Source organism: Phyllostomus hastatus, unplaced genomic scaffold, assembly GCF_019186645.2.
Source record: "Phyllostomus hastatus isolate PE091 unplaced genomic scaffold, TTU_PhHast_1.1 phas_contig_38, whole genome shotgun sequence".
Classification (NCBI taxonomy): Eukaryota; Metazoa; Chordata; class Mammalia; order Chiroptera; family Phyllostomidae; genus Phyllostomus; species Phyllostomus hastatus.
In genome coordinates this window covers 2,988,109-3,015,436 of record NW_025333869.1, presented here as the reverse complement: position 1 = coordinate 3,015,436, position 27,328 = coordinate 2,988,109, and the positions used below count along the sequence as shown (strand labels likewise).

At 38.8% G+C, this 27,328-nt stretch overlaps 1 pseudogene; it reads right to left on the bottom strand.

Moving 5' to 3' along the window:
• LOC123821117 overlaps positions 1 to 25,215 on the bottom strand; it is a 46,711-nt pseudogene extending 21,496 nt beyond the window's left edge.
• Between the last annotated feature and the right edge of the window lie 2,113 nt (positions 25,216 to 27,328).

Below are 27,328 nucleotides of genomic sequence, written 5' to 3'. Positions count from 1 at the left end.
GCTTTAGTAGGGAGAACCACCATGTGGCTTTAGCAGAGAATTGCCACTTGGCTTTGGCAGAGTGGCAACACCCCCCTCCCTGCAGCTTTGGGGAGATCCATGTGGCTTTTCTAGAATGGTGACCCCTGCAGCTTTGGTGGAGAGAAGAACCAAGTGGTTTTGGCCAGAGTGCAGACCCCTGCAGCTTTGGTAGAAGAGGACCACGTGGTTTTGGGGTGCTCCCTTTGACCGCATGGCTTGGGAAGCAGGAGAGACTTTTCCTGGAAGAAGGGTGAAAGAACTCTTGCCAGTAGGCAGTGAGAAGGTGCCACATAGATTTGGATTAATTAGAGATCCTGCCTGAACAGCGGCACAGCTGACAGTGTCAGGAGACTGGATCCAGGACGTTTGCTTCTTTTCCTGAGTTAAGGTACCTTGAATTAGGACAGGGGGAGAAGGAAGCACTGTGGGCTTCTGAGGGTATCCTAAAGGACTTTGATATTTTAATGAAGACGTTAGATCACTACTTTAAGTCTGTATAGCATTAGATAAACATTTCCCTTCCTTTTCACAAATCTCTGGCATTGAGAGATGTCTTTCCTATGAGGCAGCGGACATAATGAACCTGGGGGGTTCCTTTAGGTAATTGTATATCGGTGTACCCCCCTTGGCCCCTTTGTTCTGTAACACTTTCACCCCTTTTCTTCCAAGCAAAGTCTCTCCTGCTTCCTAAGCCACATGGCCAAAGCGAGCACCCCAAAGCTGCAAGGTTCTCACTCTTGCCAAATACACAGGGGTCCCTACCCTGGCCAAAGCCACGTGGTTCTCTCCTCACATGGCTGCCGAGTCTGGGTTTAAATCCCTGCGCCAACCTTCCTCTGTACCCCCATTTCCAACTCCTCCTACAATCAGTTATACTTGGCAGCGTTCCTGTATTATTCCAAGTTCACTGAGCTGCCATCATGAGTCTGGGCAGGTGTGGCCCCATGTCATGGAGCCAATCTTCTCCAAGCTCTCACACAGGCACTGTAACCAGGGGGAGCTGCCCCCAGTTACATCTTGGGTAGAAGTCACTTCTATCCCCCTGGCTCAAAGCATGGCCACAGCTATTTAACATATCTATGCAACCAGTTAAAGGTTATAGATATGTTAAATGACCATGCCAGAGGTTAGCTGCAAAGCTGTTGCTGTACAAAACAGCCCTGCATGTTCCTGCTCCATGTGTCCCTTCCCCCAACTCACACCTGCGGTGGGGGGAAGGGGTGAGGACATCATATATATCTTTCTAATATTTCCTAGACACCTTAAGTTTTGGACCTCATTCCAAATCCTTATTTGCGCCCCCCCCCTTGGCTACACTCTGTTACATGTACATGGATCATTTACTAAAATATGCTATTTTGGGGGCTATAAAATAAGTGTTATAAATTGAAAAGAATTCAAGTTATTGAAAATGTGTTCTCTGATCACATTAGAGTTAAAGTATAAAGTATAAATAACTGAATATATTTGAAAAATTTCAAAATATTTGAAAACACACTTCTAAATAATCCATAGGTCAGAGATACAAGATGGCTGCAGAGTAGCTGGGAGGTCCATTCACTTGCTTCTAGACATGGACTGGTCTTGCAGCCTAACCACAGAGTATTCAACTCAAAAATTCAGCTGAGAGTGAATGAGAGCATGAGTGAGTGAGTGCATATGTGAATTAGAGTGTGGGAAGTGCCCAGGAGTGGGGAAGAGCCTACCTACCTGTAGAGCACCCCGGAATGGGTGACCTGGGCTCTCCAAGCAAAGAAACTACAGCCACTGTGGCCCAAATCAAGCACTTTTGGAGGCACAGAGCTGGGTGGTTGTGGATCAGTGCAGAAGCTGTTACCATTGGAGGTGGAGAGAGACAACCAGAGAGGAGAGGGCTCCAGAAATGGCACTGTGGGAGAAGGACTGTCCAAGGCTGATAATTTTTGGAGGGAGTGGGGGCACCACCCTGCATCATAGTATAGCTGCAGTACTCTTCCCAACACCATCCAGGAAGGATCCAGAGAAAAACTTTATCTAAAACTGGTGGAGGCTCTGACAGGTGATGACCAGTCCTAACCATGAGAGACCGTGATTTTGGGGGAGGGAGAGCATAAGGAGGACAAGACCCCCATGGCTTGGTGCTACAGCATTTGGGCCATAACAAAACTATTTTAAAAGGGGAGCAGAGGCATGACTCGAGGCTCAGCAGGGATTTGGGGTTTGCATGTGCATACATGCAGGAGCAGCCACTCTGTTAACAGAGACCTCAGGTAGATAGTCACATGGAAGGTTCGGTGGATCCCACCCAGTACAGCTGGTGAGAAGTGGGCTGTTTAGACTGGAGAGTTTGGGCCCAGTCTTCCTGCAAGAGAGCAGCAAGCTGGTTGGAAGGCCAAAAGCTGAATGTCTGAGATTCACTGCAGCCAGCTAGGTCCCCTCATAGACAGGGAAGCCCAAACCACACCTGTAAGCTTATAGGCTCTGCAGATTAGTGAGGCCAGACAGAAGCACCCTGCTGGGCACATTTCTGCAGGGGAAAGAAGAAAAGCTCTGAAAAAGCCCTTAACCAGACACTATAAGCTACACTGATTCTCAGGCCCTGATCCACTAAATTCAGTAGAGCATAGAGAATAGAGATAGATGCAACAAAGAGGGTTTAGGGCTGCTCCCACCCTTGGCATCCAGACAGAGATGCTGCCTGCACCAAGCAGGAAAGAGTTGCCCCTTTTACACAGATTGGACACTTACAGGAAATGGTCAGAAAATTCACCAAAAGCCATACATTATTGGGAAGAATTTGGGACAGACCAAAACATGTAGTAAGGGAATGGAGAAACATTTCCACCATCTTCCCTGAAGACTGAATTGTGTCCCTTGGGGGTAACCCAGGGTTTCCATCCACTGGATAACACCAGAAGCCTCCTCTTGAGGCAAGTGGAGAAGGTACTGACCACCCTCTTGGGTTATTAAAGGAGCCATTTTGGGCCCAAGGCTGATGGAAACCAAGCAGGGCAAAAGAGTGAGGTCCAGCCAAAGCTGAAGGAGACAGCCACAGACTATGGATCACTTGCAGCCTCAAACAGGCTGCCTAGGGCCAGACTGGGACACCATCTGACATCACTAGGTGTGGATAAAGAAAGAGAAGACACTGGTAAACACTGGATTCTACTGAGACAATTTCCACCATGGTCTTCTTCATAATTTGCATTATTTTCTCTCCTGTACAGCTTTTAACATTCATTTCTTTTCTTCCATATTTGTGCCTATCATGTCACTAGCATTTATATTATAGTTTATTTTTAAATTTTATTTTAATCATTATATTATAGTTTATTTTAAATGTCATATTTCTCTCCTCCCTTCTCTTACTCTATTTTAACTTCTTTCTTCCTTTTCTAATGTTTGTTCTGTTTTATTTTTTCTGTTGCTATGACTTGTTTCTATTCTGCACTCAATATCTTTCCACATTCCAGGCTCTCAAAACCAGTTTTCTTGTCATTGCTCATCTCACATTCTTTTTCCCATTCTTAGTTACCTTTATTCTCTCTGAACATTTATCAGTCTTTGCTTGTTGATTCTGGATACAACAATTGTTTTTGCATTTCTTCAATTTTATTTCTACATATTTACTATTTTGTGTTTCAAATCTCAAATTTCATCACTCCCCTCTCCTACTGCATTTTGCCTTCCTCCTGACCTTTCTTTTTTTTCATTTTAATTTTCAATTTTTCCATGTCTTAGCCAGTTTTTGAAGAGATTTTATTTATTTATTTTTAGAGAGGGAAGGGAGGGAGAAAGAGAGAGAGAGAGAAAGATCAATGTGCAGTTGCTGAGGGCTGTTGCCTGCAACCCAGGCATGTGCCCTGACTGGGAACTGAACCTGTGACACTTTGGTTCACAGCCCATGCTCAATCCACTGAGCTATGCCAGCCAGGGCATTAGCCTGGTTTTAATTCCTCACTCACAGTATTCCTTTTCCCTAGATCCTCTCATAATCACTTATCTTTCCTATAGACATCTCTTAACATTTTCTTTCTTTCTTTGTCACCTCATAACCATTCCAACTCCATTCCAACTATAGTTGGAATTGCAGGGCTGTGCTCAATTGTTGTTAATATTGCTGTGGAGGATCTTTTTCTATTTGGTTCCTATTTTTTCTATATATATTAATTTTTGTTCAAACCTAATACTATAAGCTTTAATTCTCTTACTGTATTCTGACTTCTTCTCTCCATTATTTATGATGTAAATCCTATTTTCTCTATCACTTTACCTTGTTTCTATTACTTACATTTATTGTTTCTCTTTCCTCTCAAAATCATTTTTCTTTTGGTTAGTCATCTCATATTCATTTTTTCCTTTCTTGTAGTAGTCTTAATCTATTTACACCATTATTAATATTGGTTAAGTTAGTGTTGATAGTGTAGGTAAAGGGGCTGATTTTGGTGGGTGTGGGTTTGCTTCCTGGGCTTTTTGGTTTTGTTCTGACAGCACCTGTACAATAGCATACAAGATGTGGTAGGCAGATTGGTTCTCAGCCAGATTGAAGAGCCCTCTAAATAATGACCCAACAATAACCAACCCCAGTTACAACCAGAGAGCACATATAAATGGCATAAAGGGCATTGCAAGATCATCAAGCTCAGGAGATCACGGAGACTGCACCACTGGGCCCCACTGGCCTTGTACCATAGAATTTCAAACCACAAAGACAAGGAGGCAGAGCAGATCAATCTGATATACAGAAACAACAAAAAGGGTTACCTAAAATGGGAAGACAAAGAAAAAAATCCAATCGAAAGGAAAGGAGGAATCCCCAGAAAAAATGCTAAGTGAAATTGAGGAAAGCAAACTATCAGACACTGAGTTCAAAATAATGGTTATAAGGATGCACAAGGAGCTCAGTAAGAACTGTAAAGAAGTCCAGGGAACCTACAAGGAGTGTACTGTAAAATACACCTTAAAAAAGTAAAAAGGATATAGAAACTAACAATAAAAGTGAGTAAAAAAATGAAGAATACAATATCTTTTTAAAGTTTATTTATTTATTTATTTATTTATTTAATTTATTTATTTATTCAAGTACAGTGTCTCAATTTTCACCCCACCATGCTCCACCACCTCACCCATCCCCACCTCCCACCCTCGAACTGATCCCCTTTGGCTTTTTCCATGTGTCCTTTATACATCTTCTTTGATGACCCTTCCCTAAATTTTCCCATTATACCTCTTTCCCCATCCCTCTGCTTACAGTTGCTTTGGTCTTTATTTCAATGTCTCTGGTCATATTTTGCTTGCTTGTTTGTTTTCTTGGTTAGGTTCCACTTATAGGTGAGATCATATGGTATTTGTCTTTCACCACCTGCCTTATTTCACTCATTATAATGCTCTTCAGTTCCATCCATGCTGTTATGAAGCATAGGAGCTCTTTCTTTCTTTCTGCTGCATAGTGTTCCATTGTGTAAATGTACCATAGTATTTTCAACCACTCATTTACTGGTCGGCACTTAAGTTGCTTCCAGCACTTGGTTATTGTAAATTGTGCTGCTATGAACATTGGGCTGTGTAGGTTACTTTCAATTGGTGTTTCAAGATTCTTAGGCTATAATCCCAGCAATGGTATTGCTGGATCAAAAGGCAGTTCCATTTTCAGTTTTCTGAGGAAATTCCATAGTGTTTTCCACAATGGCTGCACCAATATGCATTTCCACCAACAGTGCACTAGGGTTCCCTTCTCTCCACAACCTCTCCAACACTTGCTGTTTGTTGATTTTTTTATGATGACCATTCTGACTGGTGTGAAGTGGTATCTCATTGTAGTTTTAATTTGCTTCTCTCTGATGGCTAGTGATGCTGACCAACTTTTCATATGTCTCTGGGTCCTTTGTATGTTCTCCTTGGAGAAGTGTCTGTTCAGGTCTTTGCCCATTTTTTAATTGGGCTGTTTGCCTTCTTGGATTGGAGTCGTGAGTTTTTAAATATATTTTGGAGATCAAACTCTTGTCTGAGGTATCATACCAAATGTTTTCCCATATGGTTGGTTCCCTTTTCATTTTCCTGTTGTTTTATTTAGTCATGTGGATGCTCTTTATTTTGATGAGGTCTCAGTTGTTTATTCTTTCCCTTATATGCCTTGTTTTAGGGGGTATATCGGTGAAAATATTGCTGCATGGAGTATCTGAGATTTTCCTGCTGATCGTCTATTCTAGGATTTTTATGGTGTTGCAACTTATATTTCAGTCTTTTATGCAACTTGAATTTATTTTTGTGTATGCTGTAAGTTAATGATAGGTTTTCAATTTTTCCATATAGCTGTCCAGTTCTCCCAACATAATTTGTTGGAGGCTATTTTTACTTGATTTTATGTCTCTGTCCCCTTGTTGAATATTAATTGGCCATAGAGACTTGGGTTATTTCTGGGCTTTCCACTCTGTTTAATTGGCATATGTGTCTGTTCTTATACCAGTACCAGACTGTTTTGATTAGTCACCTTATAGTAAGGTTTTACATTAGTTATTGTGATTTCTCATACTTTGTTCTTCTTTCTAAAAATTGATGCATTTATTCATGGTCTTTTATGGGTCCATATAAATTTTTGAAATTCTTGTTCTATATCTGTGAAATATGTTTTTGGTATTTTAATGGGAATTGTATTGAAAACATAAATTGCTTTTGGTAATATGGACATTTTGATGATGATCATTCTTCCTATCAATGAACATGGTGTATGCTTCCATTTATTTGTGTCTAACTTAATTTTATTTATTTATTTATTTGTTGGTTTATTTATTTAATTGTTCGAGTACAGTCTTCTCCATTTTTGTCCCACCTCTCACCTTGCCCCACTCATCCCTGCCTCCCACCCTCAAACCTACCTCTTTTGACTTTGTTCATGTGTCCATTATACATGTTCCTTGATGGCCCTTCCCAATTTCCTTCCATTATCCCTCTCCCCCATCCCCTCAGGTTACTGTCAGTTTGTTCTTTATTTCAAAGTCATTATATTTTGCTTGCTTGTTTGTTTTGTTGATTAGGCTCCAGTTATAGGAGACATCATTTAGTATTTGTTGTTCACTGCCTGGTTTATTTCACTTAACATAATGCTAGGAGCTCCTTCTTTCTTTCTACTGCATAGAATCCCATTGTGTAAATGTACCCCATGTTTTGATCCACTCATTTACTGATGGGCACTTAGGTTGCTTCCACAACTTGGCTGTTGTAAATTGTGCTGCTATGAACATTGGGGTGTATAAGTTTCTTTGAATTGGTGTTTCAGGATTCTTAGGATATAATCACAGCAGAAGCACTGGTTGGTGAAAAGGCAGTTCCATTTTTAGTTTTCTGAGGAAATTCTATACTGTTTTCCACAATGGCTGCAGAGTTTGAATTCCCACCAACAATAGTGCACTAATGTTCCCTTTTCTACACAACCTCGCCGCCACTTGTTTGTTGATTTGATTATGATGACCATTCTGACTGGTGTGAAGTGGTATCTCATTGTGGTTTTAATTTGCACCTCCCTGATAGCTAATGATACTGAATATCCTTTCGTATGTCTCTGGGCCCTCTGTATTTCCTCCATGGAGAATTGTCTGTTCAGGTCCTTTGACCATTTGTTAGTTGAGTTATCTTCCTGGAGTAGAGTCATGTGAGGTCTTTGTATATTTTGAAGATCAAACCCTTGTCTGAGGTATTATTTGCAAATGTATTTTCCCATACATGTGGTTCCCTTTTCATTTTACTGCTGTTTTTAGCCATGCAGAGGCTTTTTATTTTGAGGAGGTTCCATTTGTTTATTCTTTCTTTTATATTCCTTGTTTTAGGGGACATATCAGTGAAAATATTGCTGCAGGCATATTTGAGATTTTTCTGCCTGTGGTCTCTTCTAGGACATTTATGGTATCACAAATTATATTAAGTCTTTCACTCACCTTGAATATGTTTTTCTATGTGGTATAAGTTGGTGATCGAGTCTTTTTTTTTTTAATGTAGCTGTTCAGGTCTTCCAACACCATTTGTTAAAGAGACTATTTTTACTCCATTTTATGCTTCTGCACCCCCCTTGTTGAATATTAATTGACTATAGTGACTTGGGTTTATTTCTGGTCTTTGTTCCATTGATTGTTCCATTGATTTGTTCCATTCTGTTCCATTGATTGTGTCTGTTCTTATGTCAGTACCAGATTGTTTTGATTGCAGTGTCCTTGTAATACAGTTTGATATAAGGTATTGTGATCCATTCTACTTTGTTCTTTCTCAAAATTGCTATGGCTATTTGGGATCATTTATTATTCCATATAATTTTTGAAATGTTTGTTCTAGATCTGTGAAATATGCCATTGGTATTTTAATAAGGATCACTGTGGGTAATGTGGGCAGCTTGAGGAAGTTAATTCTTCCAATCTATGAGAATGGTATAGGCTTCCATTTATTTTTGTCTTCCTTAATTTCTTTCTTCAGTTTTGTGTAGTTTTCTGAGTACAGGTCACTTACGTCCTTGGTAAGATTTATTCAGAGGTATTTATTCAGAGGTATATTCAGAGCTGCTATAGCAAGTGGATTTTTTTCCTTGATTTCTGGTTCTGATATATCATTGTTGCTATATTCAAAGTCCTTCAATTTCTGCATATTGACTTTAGATCCTGCTATTTTCCCAAATTCACTTATTAGGTACAGTAGTTTTTTGGTGGAGTGTATAGGTTTTCTATGTACACTATTGTATCATCTGTAAACAGTGATACTTTTACTTCTTCCTTTACAATCTGGATGCCTTTTATTTCTTGCTTAATCACTGTGACTAGACATTCCAATATTATATCAAATAAGAGTGTTGAAAGCAAACATCCTTGTCTTGTTTCCGATCTTAGTGGGAAGGTTTAGTTTTTGCCCATTGAGTATGATGTTGGCTGTATATCCCTTATATATTGCTTTTATTATGTTGAGGTATAATCCCTTTACATACACTTTGCTGAAATATTTATCATTAATGGATTATTTACCTTGTCAAATGCTTTTTCTGCATCTATTGATATGACCATGTGATTTTTCTCTTTTCTTTTGTTTATGTGATGTATTACATTTATTGATTTGTGAGTAGTGTACCATCCTTGCATCGCTGGGACGAATCCCACTTGATCATGGTGTATGTATTAATGTATTGCTGGATGTGGTTTGCCAATATTTTGTTGAAGATTTTAGTGTCTGTCTTCTTCAGTGATATTGGCCTGTAGTTTCTTTGTTATATCTTTATCTGGTTTTAAATTTAGGATGATTGCTGTCTCTATAAAATGAGAGCCTGTCCTCTTCTTGGATTTTTTGGAGTAGTCTGAGGAGGATAGGGGTTAGATCTTTCTTAAACATTTTGTAAAATTCTCCTGTGAAACCATCCAGTCCAGGTATTTTGTGTGCCAGGAGTTTTTTAATTACAGCTTTGATTTCATCAGTCATTATCAATCTGTTCAGGCTGTCTTTTATTTCTGCATTTCATTTTGGGAGATTTTATTTTTCTAGAAATTTGTCTATTTCACCCAGGTTTTTAAATTTCTTGGCATATAGTAGTTGTAGTAATTTCTTACTATTATTTCTGTGTCTGTGGTATCAGTTGTAATCCTTCCTCTTTCACTTCTGCTTTTGCTTTTTATTCTGCTGTTTAAGTACTGTGGCCTGCCTTTTACCCCCACCACTCTCTCCCCACCCCAACCCATCTCCATGTCTCTCTTTTAATACCTTCCTTGGTTTTGTGTTTGTGTAGTTGTGTTTGTATATTTTGTGTCATTTATAGTTATTCCTGAAAACCCTTCCCATTTTTTCCTCCATTATCCTCTTGTACATCCCCTCTGGTTACTGTCAGTTTGTCCTTAATTTCACTTCTGCTTTTGTTTTTTGAGTCCTTTCTCTTTTTTTCTTGATTAGTCTCTTAGTTTCTATATCCACTCATTTACTGGTGGGCATTTACAAATGCTTGTAGCACTTGGCTATTGTAAAATGTGCTGCTATGAACATTGTGCTGCATAGGTTACTTTCAACTGGTGTTTCAGTATTCTTAGGGTGTAATCCCAGCAGCGGTGATGCTGGGTGAAAAAGCAGTTTCATTTTTAGTTTTCTGAGGAAATTCCATAGTGTTTTCCACAGTGGTTGCAGTAGTCTGTATTCCCACCAACAGTGCAGTAGGTTTTCCTTTTCTCCACAACCTCGCCAGCATTTGCTGCTTGTTGGCTTGTTTATGATGGTCATTCTGACTGGTGTGAAGTGGTATCACATTATGGTTTTAATGTGCATTTCTATGATGGTTAGTGATGCTGAGTATCTTTTCATATGTCTCTGGGCCCTCTGTATGTCTTCCTTTGAGTAGTGTCTGTTCAGGTCCTTTGACTATTTATTATTTGGATTGTCTGTCTTCTTGGTGTAGAGTCATGTGAATTCTTTATGTATTTTGGAGATCAAGCTCTTGTCCAAGATATCATTGGCACATTAGTTTTCCCAAATATTTGGTTCCCTTCCCATTTTGTTGAGGTTTTCTTTATCCATGCTGAAGCTTTTTAGTTTGATGCAGCTTCATTTGTTCATTCTTTCCTTTACAGCCTTTGCCTACAGGATGTCTCAGTGAAAAATTGTGGCATTAGATGTCATAAATTTTTGCTGCTAATGTTTTCCTCTAGAACTTTTAGGGTGTTATGACTTATATTTAAATCTTTTATCCATATTTAGTTTATTTTTGTGTATGGTGTAAGTTGGTGATGTAGTTTCTTTTTTTTTTTTTTGCATGTTCTTGTCCATATCTCCTAACACCATTTGTTGAAGAGGCCATTTTACTCCATTTTATGCTTCTTCCACCTTTGTTGAATATTAATTTACTCTAGAGCCTGGGGTTCATTTTGTGCTCTCTATTCTGTTCCATTGATCTATTTGTTCTTATGCCAGTATCAGACTCTTTTGATTACTGTGATCCTGTAATATATTTTGGTATCAGATATTGTGATGCATCCTACTTGTTCTTCTTTCTTATTTTGCTGTAGCTATTCAGTGTTATTTATGGTTCCATATAAAGTTTTGAATGTTTGTTCTATATCTGTGAAATATGTGTTTGACATTTTAATATGGATTTCATTGAATCTATAAATTGCTTTGTGTAGTATATACATTTTGATGATGTCATTTCTTCTAGTCCATGAATGCTATATATGCTTCTATTTATGTGTCTTCCTTAATTTCTGTCTTCAGTGTTTTGTAGTTGTTTTTTTTTACTACAGCTCTTTTATTTCCTTGGTTAAGTTTATTTGTAGGTACTTTATTTTCCTTTTTGCTACAGCAAAATGGAATTTATTTCCTAATTTCTGTTTCTGATAATTCATTGTAGGTGTACAGAAATGCCTGTGAATTCTCACTATTTACTTATTATCTTGCTGTTTTTCCAAAGTCACTTATTAGGTTTAGAAGTTATTTGTTGTAGGCTATAGGGTTTTCTATGTATACTATCATGTTGTCTGCAAACAGTGACAGTTTTACTTCCTAATTTCTAATTTGGATGCTGTTAATTTTTTTTTCTTGTTTGATGGCTCTTGCCAGCACTTTCAATATTATGTTGAATAAAAATAATGAAAGTAGACATCCTTTTATTGTTTGAGATCTTTGTGAGAAAGCTTTATTATTTGTCCATTGAATATGATGTTAGTTGCAGTTTTTTCATATATGGCCTTTGTTATATTGAGGTGTGCTCCCTCTACTCCCACTTTTGAGTGATTTCATCCTAAATGGGTGCTGTACCTTATCAAATGCTTTTTCTGCATCTATTGTTATGATCATGTGATTTTTGTCTTACCTTTTATATATATTGAAATATTTTGTATTTCTTTGCATCCCTGGGAGTAACCCCACTTGGTCATAGTTTATGATCTTTTTAATATATTTTTGGTTGTGGTTTGCCAATATTTTGTTGAGTATTTTAGTGTCTACGTTCATCAGTGATATTGGTTTTTAGTTTTCTTCGTTGTGTGTTTCTCTGATTTTGGAATTAGGATGAGTCCAATGGAGCATTTAATCCATTTACATTTAAGGTTATTATTGATAGGTACTTATTCATTGTAATATCTTTCATTTGCAGTTGTGTTTCTCTCTCTGTCACTCTTTTTCTTCATCTTCACACATAGACCAATGGAACAGAATAAAGACCAGGCTGTTTTGATTACAGTGGTCTTGTAATACAGTTTGATATCAGGTATTGTGATCCCTCCTACTTTGCTCTTCTTTCTCAAAATTGCTGCAGCTATTTGAAGTAATTTATGGCTCCATATAAATTGTTGTAGTGTTTGTTCTATATCTGTGAAATATGTCATTGGCACTTTAATAGGGATTGTGTTGAATCTATAAATTGCTTTGGGTAGTATGACATTTTAATAATGTTAATTCTTCCAATTCATAAACATGGTGCAGGCTTTCATTTGTTTGTGTCTTCCTTCAGTGTCTTTATTCAGTGTTGTATAGTTTTCTGAGTAAAGGCCTTTTACCTCCTTGGTTAGGTTTATTCCTAGATACTTAATTTTTCTTGTTGCTATGTTAAATGGGATTTTCCCCCTGATTTCTATTTCTGATATTTCATTGTTTATTGTCAAAAATGCCTTTGATTTCTGAACATTGACTTTGTATTCTGTTGTTTTGCCAAATGCATTTATTAGGTTGAGTGGGTTTTTTTTTGTTTGTTTGTTTTGGAGTCTATAGGATTTTCTGTACACTATCATGCCATCTGAAAACTATGACAGCTTTGCTTCCTTCTTTCCAATTTGGATGCTTTTTGTTTCTTTTTCTTGGCTGATTGCTATGAGTAGGAATTCCAATACTATGTTGGATAGAAATGGTGAAAGTGGGCAACCTTGTCTTCTTCCTGATCTTAGTGGGAAAGCTTTTAGTTTTTCCCTTTGAGTATGATGTTGGCTGTAGGTTCCTTGTATATGGCCTTTATAAGGTTGAGGAATGCTCCCTCTATTCCCACTTTGCTGAGCGTTTTTATAATAAATGGGTGCTGTACCTTATCGGATGCTCTTTCTGCATCTATAGATAAGATGGTGTGATTTTTGTCTTTGCTTTTGTTTATGTGATGGGTTATGTTTATTGATTTGCAAATATTAACCATCCTTGCATCTCTGGGATGAATCCCACTTCTTTGTGGTGTATGATTTTTTTTAACGTATTGCTAGATGCAGTTTGCCAATATTTTATTGAAGATTTTAGCATCTAGGCTCTTCAGTGATACTGGCCTGAAGTTTTCTTTCTTTGTTTTGTATTTATCTGGTTTTGAAATTAAGATGATGCTGTCTTCATAAAAAGCATTTGAGAGTCTTTTATCTTCTTAGAGTTTTTGGAATAGTCTGTGAAGGATAGCTCTTCCTCAAATGTTTTAGAAATTTCTCCCATGAAACAGTTCCATACAGGGCTTGTGTGTGCCAGGAGATTTTTTGATTACTGCTTCAATTTCTTCAGCTCTTATTGTTCTATTCAGGCTTCCTGCTCCATCTTCATTGAGTTTTGGAAGATTATATTTTTCTAGAAATTTGTCCATTTCACCTTGGTTTTCAAATTTCTCGGCACATAGTCCTTTGCAGTAATTGATTGCAATCTTTTGTATTTCTGTGGTATCAGTATTAACTTCCTTTCTTTCATTTCTGATTGTGTTTATTTGGGTCCTCTCTTTTTTTTTTCTTGATGAGTCTGCTTAAAGACATGTCAATTTTATTTACCTTTTCAAAGAACAAGCTCCTGGACTTATTGATCCTTAGAATTGTACTTTTAGTCTCTATGTCATTTAATTCTGCTTGATCTTGTCTACTTCCTTCCTTCTACTTGCTCTAGGCTATCTTTGTTGTTTTTCCTCCAGTTCTTGTAGGAGTAGGGTTAGGTTGTTGATTTGAAATGTTTCTATCTTTTTTCAGTAGGCCTGTATTGTATGAACTTCCCTCTCAGGACTGCCTTGGCTGTGTCCAATAAGTTTTGGATTGTTGTGAGTTCATTTTTATTTGTTTCCAGAAACTTTTTTTATTTCTTCCTTGATCTCATTCTTGACCCATTCATTGTTTGATAGCATGCCATCCAGTCTTCATAAGCTTGAGTGTTTTTGAGTTTTCTTCTTGAGGCTGGTTTCTAGTTTCATTCCCTTGTGGTCAGAGAAAGTGCTTGATATGGTTTCAATTCTCTTGAATATGTTGAAGCTTGTTTTGTATCCTATCACTTGGTCTTTCTTTGAATATGTTGAATATGCATTTGAAAAGGATGTGTATTTTGCTTCTCTAGGATGAAAGATTATATATATAATTATCAGTTAAGTCCACTTGATCTAAGGATTTTTCAATGCCACAATATCTTTGTCAATGTTTTGTTTGGAACATCTATCCATTTTTTACGTGGGGTGTTACAATCCCCTACTATAATTGCATCACTATCAATATCTTTCTTGAAGTCTTCCAAGATTTTCTCTATGTTTTTGGGTGCTCCTATGTCGGTGCAAATATATCTTAATGCTTATGTCTTCTTGATGGATTCTTCCCTTGAGTATTATGAAGTGGCCATCTGGGTCTCTTTTTATGTCCTCTTTTTTGAAGTCTATTTTGTCTAATATGAGTATTTCTACCCCGGCTTTTTTCTCCTGTCCCTTGCTTGGAAAATTTGTTTCCAGCCCTCTACTTTCAGTCTTTGTAGGTCTTTTGTTCTGAGGTGGATCTCTTGCAGGCAGCATGTGTGTGGGTCATGCTTTTTTATTCATTCAGCTATTCCATGTCTTTTAATTGGAGCATTTCATCCACTTACATTTATGGCTATCATTGATAGGTACTTATTCATTACCAAATTTTCATACCTGTGTTTCTCTCTCTCTCTCGCTCTTGTGATTCCTTTTCTTAAAGCAGTGCCTTTAGCTCTTGCAGAGCTGATTTGGAGTATGTGTATTCTTTTAGACTTCTTTTGCTGTGTAGCTCTTTATTTGGACTTCCATTTTAATTGAGAGGCTTGCTGTGAAAGTTGTCTTGGTTGTAAGACTCTGGTTTTCATTACTTGGAATATTTCTTGGCATTCCCTTCTGACATGGAGCATTTCAATTAAGAAGTCAGCCACTAGTCTTATTGTGGCTACCTTTTATGTTACTTCCAAATTTTTACTAACAAATTTTTACTAACAAATTCCTCCTTTTCAAGCCTGCCTCTCCTAACAAGTGCCTGGCCTCTCACACAGCCCAACTTCCCAACCATACCAGAGACTATCTGGGTCAGGGTCCATCATAGCTCAATTCTTCTCCCTTTTCCAAGTGTCATGTGGCTCCCCAATTTCTCTGGTAGTGACCCAGCCAATGTCCACATTCTCAGTGGGTGAATATGGCCACTGTGTGTTTGCCATTTTGTCTTTATTCCCCACAGAGTCTTCGAGCATCCAGTTCCATCCTGGTGCTGCTCTAACTTCTCTGGCCAGGGAGGGAGCCATTGATCTGCGTCTCTTCCAAGAATCCTGCAGCAGGCCTGGCAAGCATGGGGCCTGGGGCTGCAGCTGCCCTGGTCTCTGCACTGGTTCTGGGGTCCTTATCATACCAAAGCAATTTCCTCACCATCTGATTTTTCAATGTCCTCTACAGTTTTGGCCTCCAACCTTCATATATGCTGGGATAGCATTGGCCTTTCACTCTGTTCCTCAGAAGATCAGCTAGGTGTTCCACCTGTGTGCAAGAGGAAGTAGACTCTGCTCCCACCTATCTCACTGCCATCTTCTGTGTTTATCCTAGATTGTTAAATATATTTTATTGCTTATGCTATTACAATTGTCCCATTTCCCCCTTTTATCACCCTCCACTCTGCACACCCCCTCTGACCCTGATTCACCCCCAATAGTTCATGCCCATGGGTTATACATATAAATTCTTTGGCTTCTTCATTTCCTATACTATTCTTAACCTCCCCCTTTCTACTTTGTACCTTCTATTTATGCTTCTTATTCCCTGTACATTTTCTCCATTCTCCCTACTCCCTCTCCCTACTGTTAACCCTCCATGTGATCTCCATTTCTGTGGTTCTGCTCAGAACCACAGAAGTTTTTTTAGTTTCAGTTGTTGAAAGTTGTGTTTGCTGTCATTTGGCTATTCATAGTTTTTGATATTCTTCTTTTCCTTAGACAACTTCCTTTAACATTTCATATAATAATGGCTTGGTGATAATGAACTCCTTTAACTCAACCTTATCTCTGAAGCACTTTATCTGCCCTTCCATTCTAAGTGATAGCTTTGCTGGATCTAATCTTCGATGTAGGTCTTTGCCTTTCATGACTTGGAATACTTCTTTCCAGCTCCTTCTTTCACATAAGTTTTGAAAATCAGCTGCTGGTCTTATGGGAACTCCTTTATAGGTACTTGTCTCCTTTTCTCTTGCTGTTTTTAAGATGCTCCCCTTATGTTTAATCATGGGTAATATAATTATATTGTGTCTTGGTGTGTGATTTCTTAGGCCTAATTTCTTTTCGTCTCTCTGAGCTTCCTGGACTTCCTGAGAGTCTATTTCCTTTGACAGATTGGAGGAGTTCTCCTTCATTATGTTTTCAAATAAGTGTTCAATTTCTTGCTCTTTCTCTTCTCCTTCTGGGACCCCTATGATTCAGATGTTGGAACTTTTAAACTTGTCCCAGAGGTTCCTAAGCCCCTCCTCATTTTTCTGAATTCTTGTTTCTTCATTCTGTTCTGGTTGAATGTTTATTTCTTACTTTGGTCCAAATCATTGATTTGAGACCCAGTTTTCTTCCCATCACTGTTGGTTCCCTGTGCATTTTCCTTTAATTTGCTTTTCATAGCCTTCAGTCTTTCCTTTATTTTACAACCATACTCAAACATTATTGTGAGCATCTTGACAGCAGTGTTATGAATTGTGAATCTCTACAAATTTGGTTGACCAACTCTTCTTTGCTTAGGTGTAATTTTTCTGGAACTTTGATATGTTCTTGAATTTGGGCCATTTTTTTTTGTCTCAGCAAATCTATTACATAGTAAGGGGTGGAGCCATAGGTATTTGCCAGGGTGGGGCAATCCATGTTGCTGCATTGTGGTGCTGTATGTGAGTGAGGGGGTCCAAAAGGGACCAATGCCACTTTCTGGGCTCTCAGCTAGCTTTCAGTAACATCCCTGCTACTCACAAGCAAATTGGTTCCTTCTGATGCTGATCCCTAGGTGGGTGGGTTTGTGTATGCTGTAGGACCCTATGGATCTCTCCAGTGAATTGTCCTGTGTGGCTGGGAGTTTCTCTTGCTGCTGTAATCACCATAGATTTTTTCAGTCAGAAGTTCTGAGGCTTTGTTTCCCCATGCTGGAAACCTGGTTTGCATGATCTGTCTAGCTACCGAGTTATTCCTCCCGGTTTATGTGCATGCAAATTTGGGACTGCCTGGTCTGCAAGCTGTAGCCTTGCTTGTCTGGTCCTCCAGCCACTGCCCTCCCTGTGAGTCCTCCCTTTCCTGGCCACCCTTCTCTGCCTTTCCTACTGGTCTGGATGAATATTTCTTTTTTAACTCATTGGCTATTGGACTTCCATACAGTTCAATTTTCTGGCAGTTCTGGTTGCTTTTTGTTTTTAAATTTGTTGTCATTCTTTTCATTTTGCAAAGAAGCACAGTGTACCTACCTATGCCACCATCTTGGCCAGAAGTCCTTTTTGGTACTTTAAATCCCATAGAGTACTCTTCACTATCTAAACCCATTTTACTTTCCCCATGGCACTGATCACATACAAGACTATGTGGGAGCTATGAACATCAATATTCCTGCTGGAGGAGAGAACCCATCAACAAAGAAAATGCAAAGAGGTAAAAAATCAAGTAAAACAAGATAGCCCACACAAACTGAAGAAAGGGCAACCCAAGAGCATCCAAACAAGGAGATCAAAGAAAACACACCACTAAATCCCATAGCACTCCTAACATAGAAGTTCACACTGCAAAGACAGCTACCAAAGCAGAACATCAGGAAACACAGAAACAACCTAAATAGAGTCACCTAAAATTGGGAGACAAAAAAAGAACCTGCAATCAAAAGGAATGGAAGACTCCCCACTAAAAGAGCTAAATGAAATAGAGGTAGCAAACCATCAGATATAGAATTCAAATAATGGTTATAAGGATGCTCAAGGAACTCACAGACAACTACAAGGAACTGTGAAAGAAATTTAAATTACCCAAGAATGAGAATATTTCATACAAAGCAGGTTTTCTGGAAAACCAGAAAAATCTGCAGCATTAATAATGGCATATAAAGGTAATCATATAAGTATAAGATAAATACGATTGGTGTCTGAGATAATAAATTGATAGTGAAATGTATGAAGAAATTTAAATCACTCAGGAATGAGAATGTTTGCATGAGGGAGTTTTCAGAAAAACCCCATCTGAAGCATTTATAGTACCATGTAAATATACTAATTTCAATACAAGATGAATACTAGCAGTGTTTGATATAAAATGGCAGTGAAGTGTTTGAAGAAATTGAAATCACTCAGGAATGCAAATATTTCTTACAAAGCCAGTTTTCAGGAAAACACATCTGCAGCTTTTATATTGCCATGTAAATGTATTAATTTCGGTAGGAGATGAATACTAGTGATATCTGAGATAATATGTGCTGTTTTCAGCAGATTTGTTGAAATATCTTTATAATATACAATCACTTTAGTGGTAAGTTTGATAGCCAAACAGCTACTGAAATCACTCTTCCATGTGCCAAAGAAAAAATGGGTGCATAGTACTATGTCAGTTTTGAAGTAGAATAAATTTCTTGACTACATTTTTCTGCAATGTATTCTTAAAAGCACAAAAGCATTCCTCAACTAGATTATGTAAATACAGTGTATTACATGCCTTGGACTATCCAGGTTTGTGAATATAAAAGTGAATATTAACATGACAGACAACTTGACATGACCCACTTGAATTTCACTTTGATAATAATGCAGTGATGTTTGGAGTACCTCAAAACCACTGGGGAATGAGAAAATTTCTTGCGAAGTGGGTTTTCAAAAATACCCATCTGTAGCATTTATTACAGAATGTGCATGTACTTGTTTAATTCAACTGGTGTCTCAGTTGATAAGTGCTGTTTTTGGCAGATCTGTTGAAGTATCTTTGTGAAATATGATCATTTCAGTGGTAAGTTTGATAATGACAGTGCTACTGAAATCAATGTTCAATGTACAAAAGAGTGACCAGATGCATAGCACTATGTCAGTTTTGAGGGAGAATAAACTTCTAGACATTTTTGTCTGCAATCTATTCTCCCAAGCAGTAAAGAATAACCCAATAATGATATTCCTGTATGGTTTACTATATGACTTGGAATATCCAGATTTGTAAATGTCAAAGTGAATATGAACCTAAAATATGTCTTGGCAAACTCCAGGTGCATTTCACTCTGATAATACTGTGCTGAAGTGTTTGAACACCTCAAATATATGGGGGAATGAGAAAATTTCTTAAGAAGCAGGTTTTCAGGAAAATCCATGTGCAGTGTTTGTTATAGCATGCACATGTACACATTTCATTATGTGGAAAATTGTAGTGGTGTCATAGTTGATAAGTGCAGTTTTCAGCTGATCTGTTGAAGTATATTTGTGAAACATGATCACTTCAGTGGTAAGTTTTATAGGGAAAGTGCTACTGAAATCACTGTTCCATGGGTAAATGTGTGAATGGATGCACAGGAGTATGTCAGTTATGAAGTGGAATAAGCTTCTGGACCACATTTTTCTGCAGTGTATTCTTCCAAGCAGAAAATCATACCTGCACTTGGACATGCATGTATAGTTTACTATGTAATTGGGGCTATCAAGGTTTGCAAATGTTAATGTGAATATGAACATAGCAGATGCCTTGCCATAGTCCAGTGCGTTTCATTATGATAAAAGTATAGTGAAGTGTTTGAACACCTAGAAACCACTGGGGAATGAGAAAATTTCATATGAAGTGGGTGTTCAGGAAAAGTCATCTGCAGCTTTTGCAAAACCACAGGCAGGTGTTCATTTCAGTACATGATGAATTATAGTGGTGTCTGAGATGATAAGTGCTGTTTTTGGCAGATTTGTTAAAGTATCTTTGTAAAACATGATCACTTTTGCAGTAAGTCTGAAAGTGAAAGAACTATTGAAATATCTGTTCCATGCCAAAGGGGTGAATGAACACTTAGGACTATGTCAGTTTTGAAGTACAGTAAGACTCTGTGGCACAGTTTTCTGCAATGCATTCTTCTAAGCAGAAATGTGTACTTTGACTAGGACATGAATGTACTATCTCATATATGACTTGCACTATCCAGGTTTGTGAATGTCAGTGTGAATATGAACCTAACAGTTACTTGCCATACTCTGGATCCATTTCACACTAATAAAGCTGCTCTGAAATGTTTGAACACCTCAAAGTAAATGAGGAATGAGAAAATTTCATGCGAAGCAGGTTTTTAGGAAAACCCATTTGTAGCGTTTGTAACACCGTGTACAGGTATTCATTTCAGTAAGTGATGAATTCTAGTGGTGTCAGAGATGATGAGTGCTGTTTCCTGCAGATCTGTTGAAGTAAATTTTTACAACATGATCACTCCTGTGGCAAGTTTGATAGAGAAAAAGCTAATAAAATCACTGTTCCGGGGCAAAAGAGTGAATGGATGCACAGGATAATGTCAGTTTGAAGTATAAGGTGTTGGTAGGGTGAGTTTTCTTTATATGTTTCAGAACATTGCTAAAATCAATTACTGTGTTGCACTTGGTGCACTGTTATTTCTTTTCATGTCATCGAAACTGTAGCTGCACAGAAGCATATGGATCAGTCGTTTGTGTAGGTAATACTGGGAAGAACATGAGGAGAGAAACCACCATTAATGGTGTGGTTTGTTAAGGTGAGCAGTGCTTTTTGTTTGTTTGTTATTTAGATTGTGGGGTGACTTTTTTACTTCTAGAGTGGTGAGAAGCATAGAAATGAAGGTCTATTTAGAAATCAGATATGGTTAAGTGTTAGCTTACTAAATAAGGTTAGGGTTAGCATTATGGTTAGGGTTAGGGCTAGGGTTATGGTTATGGTTATGACTAGGGATAAGGTTAAGGTTATGTTTAGGTTTAGGGTTAGGGCTAAGGCTAGGGCTACAGTTGGGCTAAGGCTAGGGTTAGGGCTAAGGCTAGGTTTAGGTTTAGGGTTAGGGTTAGATTCAGGGCTAGGTTAGGGCTAGGTTTAGGGGTAGCTATAGGGCTAGGGTTAAGGTTAGATTTAGGTTTAGCATTAGGGTTAGTGTTAGGGCTAGAGTTAGGGTGAAGGTTACAGCTATGGTTCAAGTTAGGGTTATGATTATATTTAGGGTTATGGTTAGGTCTAGGGCTTAGGGTTAGGATTAAGTTTAGGGTAGTGTTATGACTAGAGTTAGGTTTTGGTTTATGGTTAAGATTAAGGCAAAGGGTAGGGCTAATGCTAGGGAAACATACAATTTCTAGGAGAGAAGCACATTGCAGGCTAAAAACCATAAAGTAACATCTTAAGTTACTTGAATTCTGGAAGTTGCTTAAATTTACAAGGAAAATAAATGTAAGAGAATTTACTGATCACTGTCAGCCTACTTCTCCTTCTCACAAAGCCACAGTGCAGTGTTTGAATGCACCTAAGTTTAATGAATAGCAGGTGAGATTTGGAAGTGCTTATCAGTGGAGGCTACAATTCATAAACAAAAACATTTCCTCATTATGTAATGTACAATGTTCCTTTAAACAAGATAAATCATGTTGTCTTGGAACACTTTTTATGGTATCAAAAAGAAGGTGTGATAAAACAAGAGCTATGTTTCTGTAAAGCCTTTTATAAAAACTTTGTTCAGTGGACCACTGTAGGACTGAGCATGGATTGGAAGATAAAATTCTGGTTACTTATATACCTGAGAATGTTAACAGACAGAAAAGGGTGTTGGCAGAATGAATTTTCTTTGTAAGGTTTAGAACACAGCTAAAATTAATACTGTCTTGCACTTGATGTACTGTTTTTGTCTTCATGTCATCAGAACTGCAGTTACACAGAAGTGTATAGTTCAGCTGGCTGTGTAGGTAACACTGGGAAGGTCATGAGGACAGAACAACCATATGGGCAATAATGTTTGTTAATGTGTGCTCTAATGTTTTTCTAGATTGTGTGGCAACTTTGTTACTTGTAGAGCTGTGAGAAGCACACAAATGAAGGTCCGTGTAGAGGTCATATATGGTTAGTGTAACTAGTCACATAGGGTTAGGGTTAGGGATAGTGTTAGGTATAGGGCTTGGACTAGGGCTAGAGATACTGTTAGGTTGAGGTTTAGGCCTACGTCTAGGGCTAAGTTTGGGTTTAGGGTTAAGTATATGGCTAGGGTTAAGGTTTATTTTAGGGGTACTGTTAGGTTTATGATTAGGGTTAGTTTTAGGGTTATGATGAGCGCTAGGGCTAGTGTAAGGGTTTGAGTCAGGTTTAAGTTTAGGGCTAGAGCTAGGGTTAGGTTTAGGATTCAGTTCAGTGTTAAGGTTAGGGCTGGGGCTAGGGTTTGGGTTAGGAATAAGGTTGGGGATAGCACTAGGTTTAGGGCTGGGGCTAAGGATACTTTTAGGCTTAGGGTTAGGGCTAGGGTGAAGATTAGGGTTAGGGTTAGTGTCTGGGGTAGGTTTAGGGTTAGGACTAGGCCTATGACTAGGGTTAGACTTCAGGTTAGGGTTAGAGTTTGGGCTAGGGTTAGGTTTAAGGTTATAGTTAGGATTAGGGTGGGTTTAGGATTAGGACTGGGCTAGGGCTGGGGCTAGGGCAATGTACAGTGTTGAGGAGAGAAACATATTGAAGCAAAAAAATGTGAAAGTAGTTTCCCATATTACTTGAATTCTGGGAATTCATTAAGTTTATGAGGACAAATGTATGTAACAGAATCTACTGCTCCTTCTATAACCTGCTTTTCCTTCTCGGAAAGCAACAGTGCTATGTTTGAACATGCTTAACTTTAATGCATACCAGGTGAGTTTTAGGAGTGCTTATCAGTAGAGACTACAATTTGTAAATACAAACTCTCCTCTTTATGTAATATGTAACATTGTCTTTAGACAATATAAAGCATGTTGTTTTGAACACATTTGATGGTGTCAAGAGGAAATTTTGATATAACAAGTGCTATGTTTGTGTAAAGCCATTTATATAAGCTTTGTTCAATGAAACAGTATAGTACTGAGCATGGATTGGAAGATAAAATTATGGTTACTTCTACACCTGAGAATGTTATTAGACAGACAAGGGGGATTTCATATTGAGTTTCCTTTGTAAGGTTTAGAACACGGCTCAGTTTAATTACTGCATTGCACTTGGTGTACTGTTTGTTTTTTTTTTTTCTCTTTATGTCATCAGAACTGCAGTTACATGACATGGACCCCAGCTTGTGGGGTCCATGGCATTGTAGCTGAGACAAGACAAATTCACATAGACTACTGAGTTGTTTTGGAGGAAAAGGGATGGGTGGTTTCTCTCTCAAGAGGAGGAAAAAGACTTGGTCCTTGCCTTGACAAGCTTTTATTGCTTTTAACTATGCACAGGTTCACTTCAGGTGGTTACCTGTTACAGAAAACAAAGGAGAGGATTCTGCTAATCACATCACAAAAGGAGGATATTTCCAAATGCAAAGGGAAAAGTGGTTGAACTGGTTACACTCATCCTTGGAAGGTTTAGCATGGATTTTAGGAAGTTACTTTAAAGATATGCAGTAAAATGTTTGCTGCCTTGTTTCAGGGTGAGGGAATTTTAGCAAAAGCAAGTCTCATAGCACTCTATATACAGCACAGGCCTGATTCCCCATGGGAGAACCTATCCGTGGGCATGGGTCCTGTGCATCTCCGAGTGGGAGCTGGGCCAACACCATGCAGAACGGTCTCCTATATTTCCCCCTTGTTTTTAGTTAGGACCATTATAGATCCCACAAAGCTTGCTGTTTGCTGGTTTCTCACATGACCCTGGGAAAATAATTTGAAAATACATCAAAATACAAACAGCATTATTATCATCAGTAAGCAACCAGTGGTTCCAAAGACCCACATTCTCAGATTAGGCCCATCAATCATTGTCAGGCAGTAATGATCAAATAGATAGCATTCAAAGAACTCTGAGGGCCTATTTTGAGTCAGGGTCAAATAGCTCAAGGGCCACAAAATTTGGGGGAAATAAATTCATTTCAGTCTTGGACCCTTATCATTTAAATTGAGGGTATTAGCAAAGCTGGTTTCACAGGATTTTATGCATTTTTTTCTTAGGTCTGATTGCCCCAGAGAACCTGCCCTCTCCAGCACAGGGTCGCACCCACCTCCGGCATTGTTTTAGGCTTAGGTGGAGCAGGGGAAGGCAGGCGGCCAAGAGGGAGGTGAAAATTTTGAATTCCCAGTGGTTTTATGACAAAAGTGACTTGGAGATTCTCACCCCCATTTTACATCACCCCCTTTTTCTATAGCCCCCTAAGTCCTTCCCTAAGGGCCTCCATGTGATCATGCCTGTCTTAGGTCATCCCTCCCTTGAGGAATCTTACCCATCTTTGGCTAACCAATCATGCACTGGGGGCAGGCAGGGTGAAGTAAAGTCAGCAGAGGCAGTGCTCCTGCCAGGGAGATAAGCTTTGTCTCCTCAGTGGCTTAGGGTCCTAAGATCTCTCATTCAGCCTTAGCCATGGGGGGTTACAGCTTCTGAAACCAGGCAGGCCTGTTCCCAACATTTAATCTTCCCCTTTTTTGTTTGTGAATGCAATTGTAGCTGTTGAGCCTGTGAAACCTAATATTTACTGTTCCCAAATGCAATCTTAAGAAAACAATCTCTATATATATCGTATAGCACAAATAAGGATTGAGACAAGGAAGCATCTAAGGGCTGCCATATCCCAAACCCATAAATTCAGTCCAGTTTTGAATCAGTTTTTAAGGTTCAGCCATTGTATATTATTGTGGAGGGTCTGGAATACTTTTTTTTAGGTAAGGCTTTTGCTTGAGCATTAAGAACCTTGATGTCCTCCAATGTGGTGGAGACACGCCTAAAGGGAACATTATGGGGCACTGGTGGGTTGTTGCCCTTTTCAGGAGGCACTTGAGCCTCAGCCCCTGTCATTGGGGCAGGCACCATCCTCCTCCGTTGCTGGACCCAGGCCTGTGAGTGACAGTGTAGGTGTCCATTTTCCTTCTGGTTGTTCAGGGTCAGCTGGGCCATCTGGCCTACTAGTTGATCGGTTCTCACCTCCAGGTAATGGAGGTTGGTGTCTATCCTGCTCATGATAAGGCTTTACTCTTTTGGCTGGCAGCCAGACAGGCCTGTAGGGATGGAAACACATGCATACACTCTTCCCCATCTTAAGAGATCTACAGGGTCCTGCCAAGAGCCATCTCCCAGCGGATCTGTATATAAAACCTGAGGATAAGATGACTTTGACTCTTTCTTCTGAAAATGTTTCTCAATTGGAGTATGAAGTGATTCATCACAATTTAGAAAATTACATGTAAACATGGCTAACATAATCAAATTTGAGGGGGAGGACTCATGGCTCCCCCTTTTTTGTTTTTTAAGGAGATTTTTAAAAGTATGATGAGCCCATTCTACAATTGCCTGACCAGTTGGATTGTAAGGTAATCCTGTTTTATGTTGGATATTCCAATGCTGAAGAAAATCCTGAGTAGAATATGCAAGGTACAGGGACATTATCAGTTTTAATTTGCTGAGGCCATCCTAAATGACTAAAGGCCTCAAGCCAATGGGCTTGTATATTTTCAGCAGATTCTCTTGTTAAAGCAGATGCATATAGGGCACTAGAGTAAGTATCAATAGAAATATGAATGTATTTGAATTTTCCAAAGGGAGCGTAATGAGTGACATGTTTGCCAAATTATTTGAGAATTTAGTCCTCGAGGATTAACTCCTGTGGATGGGCGGGGAGGTGGGGGGTGCCTTGCTAAGGGCTTGGCAATCAGGACATTCTTTAATAATTTGCTTAGCTTGGGAGCAAGGAATATTAAATTGTTTTTGGAGTGCCTGGCTATTTAGATGAAAAAACTGATGAGAAGCTGCTGCTTTCTGGAATGCAGTAAGGACACTGACTAAGGTATCTGCCTTATTGTTACCATCCACCAGGGTGCCAGGCAAACCTGAATGGGATTGAATATGAGTAATGAAGGTGGGGGGTGTTCTTGCTTGTCAAGGAGGGACTGTAGGGTCAAAAATAGGTTAAGTAGATTGAGGTCAATAGAAGTCTTAATTAGTGCCTGATCTAGATGCAGAATAGTATAAACAGTATATCCTGAGTCACAGACTATATTCAGAGGTTTTTGGGGCCATTGCTGCAGGGCCATGACTGCAGCGAAAAGCTCAGCCCTTTGAGTAGAAGAATGTCCTGAGGATACAAAACTTCTCCAGTTTTTGCCCTCTTGCCATAGCAGCCCATCCAGTTTTTCCAGACCTGGAAAGAAACGCAGTTCTTGCCCCAGTTATTGGCGCTGGGCTGAGTCTTTCTGCTAGCCTTATTTGAAGGAACAGGATGTTTTGAAGCAATTTATTTGAGGGCAGGTTAATTTCTAACCCTCCTATGAAATCAGCTATGGCACACTGAAATTTTAAAGATTGAACTGCCAATTGTTGTAAATATACTTGAGTTAAGGGGATGTGAATAAAGGCAGGATCATATCCAAATAACTGCTGTGTTCAGTCACGTCCTTTTATAATAAGATGGCACAACACAGTTATATAGGTGGTAATAGTACATTGTGGTTGATGAGACAGAAAAAGCCACTCTATCATAGCTAAGTGGAGTGATAGTTGTTTTATAAGACCTGTAGGAGTGTCTAAGGCTGAGAAACAGAAAAGCTGGACAGGAAACTGTGAATTAATTCTACTTACTTGTCACTGTTGAATATGTTGATTTATTATATTCAATTCTTATAAGGCCTTGAAGGACAGTTTTCTGGGGGAATTAAGATCTGAGTCCCCTTTAAGGGCATTAAATAAATGAGTTAATTGTTGGGTAGGTATTTCAAGGCTGAGTCTCACCCAGTTGATTGCTCCCAGGAGTTATTGGAGGCGATTAAGAGTCAAATCCTTGGGTGGATTAATTTGAAGGACCTGAGGCTGAATTGTCCTATTAAAAGGAATATAGCCTAAATATTTCCAAGGTTCTGAATGCTGGATTTTTTCTGGAGCAATTACTAGCCTAGCAGATGCTACAGAATTTTTAAGAAAGGGAGCAGTTTTTGCCAAAATATCTTGTGAAGGAGCCACAATCAGGATGTCATGTTGGGGACCGCCCTGCCTGGTCTCAGGAAGCTGTAACCCCCAT